Below are 9,283 nucleotides of genomic sequence, written 5' to 3' on the forward strand. Positions count from 1 at the left end.
TGCTGAACCTTTTCCAAATTTCCTGTTCATCTTAACCTTTCCACCCTTCCATCTGGGTGTACAGGATGGCCTGTGAAAAGGAAGGTTTATCCAGCATACTTTCATCAAGCATCACTATGTGCTAGAGTTACAGTGTGACCAGGACTCAAGATCTCAAGTGTGTCAGAGAGCTGACAGCTTCAGCTGGATTTACACAGAAAAATAGGAAGCAAAAGCAATGTACGTGCATGTAATCTGAGCCCTTTGAGGGGCTGTCCCAGTAGAAAAGGTTATTATCTGCTTTTCCCCTGAATCTCCAAAGCTGTTTTTAGTCATGGTAGCGACCCTCTAACACCAGAAGCAAACTCCCCATCTCTTACTCTTTCAAAACTGGTGTTTCTTTGGGTAAACTGCCAAGTTTCAGCGTCTAACTTGAGAGACATACCACCTCTCAGCAATTTTCAGGCAACTAAGATCTACCTTGAGCCCAGTGAATATGTACAAATTCTCTGACTTGGGTGGCCAACATCTTTAGCTTTCCACTGTGCTAGAACATGCCCCATCAGGCAGATATTGCAAAGAGAACTGTGGAACTTAATTTCTAGGAATAAATGGGGGGGGGGGATGAATTATCTCATGTGTCTAGAAGCTAAATTATGTTCTCAGTCCATGAAGTAATCCATTTGTCTCCCCACAGAACTGATCCAGAAAGATTAAACCCAGAAACTTAATTGTATACCTTGTGTAGTTCAGTGTCACTTTAGCTCAAGAACGCTTTAAATATATATGTGTGTGTATAATTCTTCAATTAGAGAACAAATTTGAAACCAGCATTGACGTCTAATTATTACTGTTTTATCTTGGCTAGATATCAAAAAGGAAGTATGAATTCACATAGATTAGAAGTTTGGTAAAGAAACTTTTCTAAAGACTTTACAGTGCAATTTTAAGATTGTTTTTTCCATAAATACAGTAGCCCAAAAGAGCTTTCAATAAGAATAGTAGAAAAGACCTCCCTCCTTCAACCCCTTCCCCCATTCCTTCCTTCTTTTTTTAATGTATTCTTATTGATTGCCTACTATGTACCAACCCTTACTGATAATTCAAAATAAAATTAACGCTATCGAACATTTTACAATTGCTTGTGTTCCTTATTAAAAATGAAAGTCAGAAAAAAGCACCTAAAATTTAAAATGAAGCCTAAAATATCTATTAAAATGATACCACTGTGGATTGTTGTGCATTTCCTTGTTCTTGCATCACTGACTCTGATACTGTTAAAAGAGCAATCACGGAGCAGATGTACTTAAACCTTCTCAGCACTTGATTGAACGTGACACACTTTCTTGAGAGTACGCATAATTTTTTGTGAACAGACTTGTTCAGGGATGACTTTAAAAATAAAGTGCAGGGTAACAAACTTGCAAATTGGAAACATCTTTAAAATGTTTAAATATAGGTGCAGAAGTGACAGGAGTCATTTTATTATAAAGTCTGACATGCGCTCAAATACAATTACCTCACAAAATTAGCACATTGGTGGTTTCCATTATTTAAAAATTTGGCATTAAATATAATTGATTATATCCATAGATTTGCAGTACATTTTCATACTGAATATTATAAATAAAATAACTTTCTGTCATTTTTTGTTATATCTAGGATGATCGACTATCTTGGTTTGCCTGGGACTGCGGGGTAGGGGGTGTTCCAGGGACGTGGAACTTTTAGTGATAAACCTGGGAAGTTCTGGGAGAAACAGGACAAGTTGGTAACTCTAGTTATATCACTGAACCATGTTTTAGAAATCACTGTGCTAAGTTCTGCATCCTTAGTAAGGCTATAATTAATTACAACAGCTTCACTTCATCCCCTGGGTTCCAATTCCGGCTGTGCATTATAATTATCTTGGGAGGGTTTTTAAAGTATTGATGTTCAGGCTCACCCAAGAGCAATTACATTAGAGTCAATACATTTTGAAAGCTCCCAGGTGATTCTAATGTGTAGCAAAGCTAACAACAACCTGTTCCTGGGTCCTCCGAATGCCAGTCCACAGAGTCAGGAAGAAAAACAGCCAAATGAAGACACAATCCCTGCCCAGGGCTGATCGGACCTAATCCTGCTGGGCCCTTTGCATGAACTTGCTCAGTGGTAGGGGGAGGCAGGCCCTGGTTTTCTCTCTAAAGCTTGCTACTCTCCTCTGCTCCAACTCCTCGCCATGTAGGAATCTTCTGCGTCAATATGAGATCTGAATTCTGTAAACTATTCTGTAAACTGAGAATTCAAGATTTGAGATCGTAAGGATTCAAAGAAATAGACTGAACATTTTCAGAGAACAAAGACTGTGACTTATTTAACTCTATAACTGGTAGTGCCACGCGAAGAATACTCAATTTATTTGTCAATCATAGAATTTTTCCTTTAATGAAAGAAATGAAGGGCTTCACCCGAAGATTTCATTTATTTAACTAACAGTCATCAAATATGTTTCACGTGCCATTTGGTCCAACCTTCGTGGGAGGCACAGACTTAGAGGGAATATTAAAATTATAATCAGACAATGATTTTAATGTGATAAATACTCTAATCTGTCAGAGTAGCTCTTTCTTGATTATCATCAAATTTTGTATTATATAAATTATGTAACAGACGCTTGTATATAAATTTTTTTACCCTTGTTACAAACTCATGACTTAGGTCATGTTGCACTCATCCTCAGTTTACAGTTGAGGAAAGTAGGAGCGTAAAGAAGTTAATTACATTGCCAAAGCCCCAAAGCTAGTAAGTGGAAGGACTGACTTTCAAACAGAGGCAACCTTGCTCTGGAACCCATGTCCTTAATCCCTCCTTTATACTACCTCCTGTCAGAATGGAAGTTGGCAGAAACCCGCTTTGGAAGTGACTTTACAGCTTTACATAAGGGAAGGGAGTGTGAGATTCCAGTTTTCACATACTCTACTCCACCAGGTTTAAAGATTCTCCCTGGTGAGTAGGATTAGGCGGTATGAGCCCAGACTTGGCGCCCATGCAATATACTTTTTGTATGATCTCCTCTGTCATTACATTCAAAAAATCATAGTTTGGTGATTGGCAAAGGACTCTTGAACATGATGTAACCCCAACTGCATATGTAGATGAGAAAACAGAATTTTAAGTGAATCCGGAAATAACTCAGAAAATACAGCTAAATACTATGAACCCTGAAAAAGAGAATAAAGAAGAGGGAGAGAAGAGAAGAGGAAATAGAGAGGCAGAGAGGTATAGCTGTGGAAGAAATAGTCTAACGTGTCTTGATTGGATTAACTCAGTAAGAGTTGCATCTCATGCCCCTCTGCCAAGTGCTCCTGGGAAAGTAAGAGCACCCACAGGGATGTTTCATGTATGATTCGAGCCCACCTGTTACCAACAGGTGACCATGAAAGTTGTACCCTGTTTTTCCTGTCTTTTTCTATCTTGTACATCTGCTTTTTGTAAATCCTTTTAGAAAGTGAAGTTTACTGCCGCTCTATCCCTTTAAAAAAATCAATGTGCATGCCACAGTTTCTGTCTTTAGAGTTACCAAAAATGTTGAGTGTCAGCACAGTGTTGAGTCCCATTCAGATGTAGTGAGAAGGATCTTCTTCCTGATTCTGACATACTTTGTCTCTTGGGACAGAGTCAGATCTGAATGTGCCCCAGAACATTCATATCTTTGCTAAAAATTGCTTCCATTAGATTTTGCCTCTGCATTCTCTTTCTCCATTGGGAACCAAAAACCAGCCCAAGGTACCTGGCAAGTATCCGACTCTTTCTTCCAATTAAACTTCTCTTTTATTTCCCCAATCATAGAAAAAAAAAATTATGCATATGAAGAGATTTCTAGAAATTCATTTGGAGTCTGGATGGAAATAGGATAGGAGTAGAGGGAGTTTATGCTAATGAGAGAGAATGAGGGGCCCAGTACAAAATAGCTTGTTATAAAAATATAGAAGTAACAACATAGAGAAGAGATAAATCAGGAATTTTGTTGATTTTCAGGTAGACATATAGGGACGTTTGTGGAAGTTAGTGTGACATAATACTGTGTTTCTTATATTTTCAAGTTATTCCAATTTCTTCTTATTTCTTCACCAAAACTCCATGAGATAGGCATAAAAAAGATAATATTATCCCCCTAATACAAATGAGAAATTTAGATCCATTTGCTAGTCATCCCATTTAAGGTCCCCTGGTAAATACATAGCAGATCTTGTATTAAAGAGTGCCCAGTCTTTCTGAATATTGAACTGGAAATGTCAGAAAGTTAATATTTTCTATTGCAGACAGTGTCAGCCAGCAAATTGCAGTGCTCACTATCTAAAGCACCGAAATTCAGGCAGAATGTTGCTGATAATTTATAAGAATTCTTTCTTAAAAGACTCTGGACAGAATGTTAGCCAGCAAATAAGTACAAGAATCAACTTTAGTCTCTAGGAATGAAATGAGGAATTCAGAGGGCTATTATTGAGTTTGCTGAATTTTCACAATGGATCAGGAGAAAGTTATTTGTTCCAGGCATCCCAGTCACTTGCGCTATGCTCGGATATGTAATGTTCCATGGCTCTTAGTTCAAGAGCTCTCAGCTTCACTTTCTCATCTACAATCTGGCCCTTTGTGAGTGAAGCACATAGGAATATAATGAAAGCCAAGAAGGCCAGTTGGCTTCGGGGCTGTGTCAATATAACCTCAAATTTTAATTTGGAGAAGACTCCATCGAAGCATGTGAATGAGAATTGCACAATGTTCATATGGAACTTGACTCACTGGAAAAAGCAATTTGTCTCCCATGTGTATTTTTCTATAGTGAAGCAGAGGCGTTAATCAAAATTTTGTAAAGAGAGTCACAATAAAATTAAGAGCTTCCTGGGTTTTAGAGCTCTTTCTACTACTTTGAATACATGTCAGAATTTGCTGAAGCAAAGGAGAATCTTTGTTGAATTATAGTCATCAATTTCCAGTGTGTTTTAAGACACTTTTTGGAAACGGAAGGAACGTTCCATAAGCTTAAGCAGACTCCATATATCTCAAAACGGAGTCTTTGCCCATCAAGCCAGACTCCTAACTCTCTACACTAGTTTTAGATTATAATTTTGGGCAGAGAGATTATAATTAAAAGAAGAGATATTTATTTCCCATTTTACATCTTCGAAAGGGTACATTTCCCCCCGACCCCGCCCCCACGGTGAGGAAAATGCAACATCATTAGAACTTTTTTTTTTTTTTTTTTTTTTTTTTTTTGTGTTGGGTCTTTGTTGCTTCGTGCAGGCTTTCTCTAGTTGCAGTAAGCGGGGGCTACTCTTCGTTGTGGTGTGCGGGCTTCTCATTGCAGTGGGCGCAGGCTCAGCGGCCATGGCTCACGGGCCCAGCCGCTCCGCGGCACGTGGGATCGTCCCGGACCGGGGCACGAACCCATGTCCCCTGCATCGGCAGGCGGACTCTCAACCACTGCGCCACCAGGGAAGCCCCATTAGAACGTTTTGAAGAAAGAAAACTCTAAAGAAGAAAATGAAAATCATCTCTTCTATTTCTTCCTAGAAAAAGCATTTAAAGTATTTTGTTCCAGTTTCTCATTAGGTCTCTCCATAATACATTCATATACACCATATTATATGTATAAGTCTACTCCCTGTTTATAAATATTGAATCTCTCATGAGTCAGTTTCTATATCAGTGATAGTCTTCAAAGCATCACCTCACAGTATTTGTAATATGGATGTAACATAAATTAAAACCTGAAGGGGGACTTCCCTGGTGGTCCAGTGGTTAAGACTTCACCTTCCAATGCAGGGGGTGTGGGTTCAATCCCTGGTCAGGGAGCTACGATCCCCCATGCCCGGTGGCCAACAAAACAAAACAGGAAGCAGAAGCAATGTTGTAACAAATTCAATAAAGACTTTAAAAATGGTCCACATTAAAACAAAAAAAATCTTTAAAAACCCCCCAAAAACCTGAAGGTAACACAGCTTTTAATATCACTTTACTTGGAATTGTTTCACATCTTCCACATAGCCTTTGTTCTGTAAGAAGAGTGGGCTAAAAGTTTCCCTTTCCAGAAGGAAATAATAAAGATCAGGAGGAAAAAAAAAAAAAAAAAAAAAAAGAGCAAACAATAGGAAAGATCAATGAAACCAACAGCTGGTTTTTGAAAAGATAAACAAAATGCATACATCTTTAGGTAGCCTCATTATGAAAAAAAGAAAGAGGACCCAAATAAACAAAATAGGAAATGAAAGAGGAGAAATTACAACTGATACCACAGAGATACCAACAATCATAAGAGAATACCATGAACAGTTATATGCCAACAAATTGGACATTAGAAAAAATAGATAAATTCCTAGAAACATACAGTCTTCCAAGACTGAATCAAGAAGAAATAGATAATCTGAACAGAATGATTACTGGTATTGAAATTGAATCAGTAACCAAAAAAATTCCAACAAACCAAAGTCCAGGACCAGATGGATCCACAGGGGAATTCTAACAAACATATAATGAGTTAATGTATATTGTTTTCAAACTATTCCAAAAAAATTGAAGAGGACAGAACACTCCCAAATTTATTCTGTGAGGCCACTATTACCCTGATACCAAATCCAGACAAAGACAGTACAAAGAAAAAAAAAAATTACAGAATCACACACCATGATCAAGAGGGATTTATTCCAGCTATGAAAGTATAGTTCAGTATCTGCAAAACAATTAATGTAATATACCACGTTAACAAAATGAAGGATAAAAATCAAATGATCATCATGCAGAAAAGGTATTTAACAAAATTCAACACGTATTCACAATAAAAACTCTCAACAGCGTTGGTAGAGAGGGAACATATCTCAACATAATGAAAGTCATTTATAACAAACCCACAGCAAACATCACACTCAGTGCTGAAAAACTGAAAGCTTTTCCTCTAAAATCAGGGACAAGGCAAGGATGTTCACTCCTGCCATTTCTATTTTACATCATATTGGAAGTCTTAGCAACAGCAATCAAAGAAGAAAAAGAAATAAAAGGCATCCCAGTTGGAAGAGAAGAATTAAAATTCTCACTATTTGCAGCTGATATGATAATATATATATATATGAAACCTAAAGTCTCAACAAAAAACTCTTAGAACTAAGAAATGAATTCAGTAAGGTTTCAGAATACAAGATTAATATTCAGAAATCTGTTCCTTTTCTATACACTAATAATGACCTATCAGAAAGAGAAACCAAGAAAGCAATCCTATTTAAAATCACATCTAGAAGAATAAAATACCTAGGAGTAAATTTAACCAAGGAGGTGAAAACCTATATTCTGAAAACTGTAGGACACTGATGAAGGAAATTGAGGATGATACAAATAAATGGAAAGGTATCCCATGTTCATGGATTAGAAGAATTAATATTGTTAAAATGTTGATACTACCCAAAGCAATATACAGATTTAATGCAATTCTTATCAAAATACCCATGACATTTTTCACAGAACTATAGCAAATAATCTTAAAATTTGTGTGGAATCACAAAAAAAAACCCAGATAGCCAAAGCAATCTTGAGAAAAAAGAACAAACTTGGAAATATCATGCTCCCTGACTTCAGACTATACTACAAAACTATAGACATCAAAACAATAATGTACTGGCACAAAATCAGACACATAGATCAGTGGAACAGAATAAAGAGCCTAGAAATAAGCCCACACACCTATGGGCATTTAACATATGACAAAGAAGGCAAAATATATAATAGAGAAAAGACAGTCTCTTCAGTAAATGATATTGGGAAAAATTGATAGCTATATGTAAAAAAATGAAATTCGAACATTTTCTCACACCATAAAAACTAAGCTTAAAATGGATTTAAAAACTAAATGTAATACTGGAAACCATAAAACTCCTAGAAGAAAACATAGGTAGTATACTCTTTGACTTAAGTCTTAGCAATATTTTTTTGATCTGTCTCCTCAGGCAAGGGAAATAAAAGCAAATTAAACAAATTGGACCTGATTAAACTTAAAAGCTTTTGCACAGTGAAGGAAACAATCAACAAAACCAAAAGACAATCTACTGAATGGGATAAGATATTTGCAAATGATATGTCTACTAAGGGGTTAATATACAATATATTAAAAGCTCATACCACTCAATATAGAAAAAAAAAGATTAAAAATTGGGAAGAAGACCTGAATAGATATTTTGCCAAAGAAGACATACAGATGACCAATAGCCACATGAAAAGATGCTCAACATCACTAATCATCAGGGAAACGCAGGTCAAAGCCACTATGAGATATCACCTCACACCTGTCAGAATGGCTATCATCAAAAAGACAACAAATAATAAATTTTGGTGAGGATGTGGAGAAAAGGAAACCCTCATTCACTGTTGGTGGGAATGTAAATTGGTAGAGCCACTATGAAAAACAATATGGAGGCTTCTCAAAAAATTAAAAATAGTACTACCACATGATCCAGCAATTACACTCCTGGGTATTTACCCAAAGAAAACAAAAATACTAATTCGAAAAGATATGTGCACCCCAATGTTCACAGCAGCATTATTTACAATAGTCAAGTTATTGAAGCAACTTAAGTGTCCATCAGCAGACATACAGATAATAAAAGATGTGTCATATATATACAGTGCAATATTAGCCATACAAAAGGAATGAAATTTGCAACAATGTGGATGGACCAAGAGGGTATTATGCTTACTGAGGTAAGTCAGAGAAAGGCAAATACTGTATGCTGTCACTTATATGTGAAATCTAAAAAAATAAAACAAATGAGTGAATATAACAAGACAGAAACAGTCTACAGAGAACAAGCTAGTGGTTACCAGTGGGGAGAGTGGTGGTAGAAAGGGCAAGATAAAGAAAGGGGATTCAGAGATATAAAATAAATAAGATACAAGGATGTAATGTAGAGCACAGGGAATATAATTAATATTTTATTTTAACACTGAATGGGGTATAATCTATAAAAATATCAAACCACTATGTTGTACACCTGAAACTAATATAACATTGTAAATCAACTATCCTTCGATTTAAAAAAAGTCTCACCTTCTAGAATGGTGTTGGGTGTGAAAGGTAGGCAAAAATATGATCCCTATGTTGTTCCCAAGGTTCTCTGGCCCAGTCTCTGGGGATTGAGCTGAGGAAATGGTCACAAATTAAGCAGAATTTCTGGAATTTCAGCTGTTGTCTAAGAACTCCCAGCCAGTCAATACCCCAGGTCATCTCCAATGATATTTGCTGGGTAAAAATTGCAAATGTTGGTGCCAAGCCACAGCCAAC

This window comes from Lipotes vexillifer, unplaced genomic scaffold (genome assembly GCF_000442215.2).
Source record: "Lipotes vexillifer unplaced genomic scaffold, Lipotes_vexillifer_v1.1 scaffold1733, whole genome shotgun sequence".
Classification (NCBI taxonomy): domain Eukaryota; kingdom Metazoa; phylum Chordata; class Mammalia; order Artiodactyla; family Lipotidae; genus Lipotes; species Lipotes vexillifer.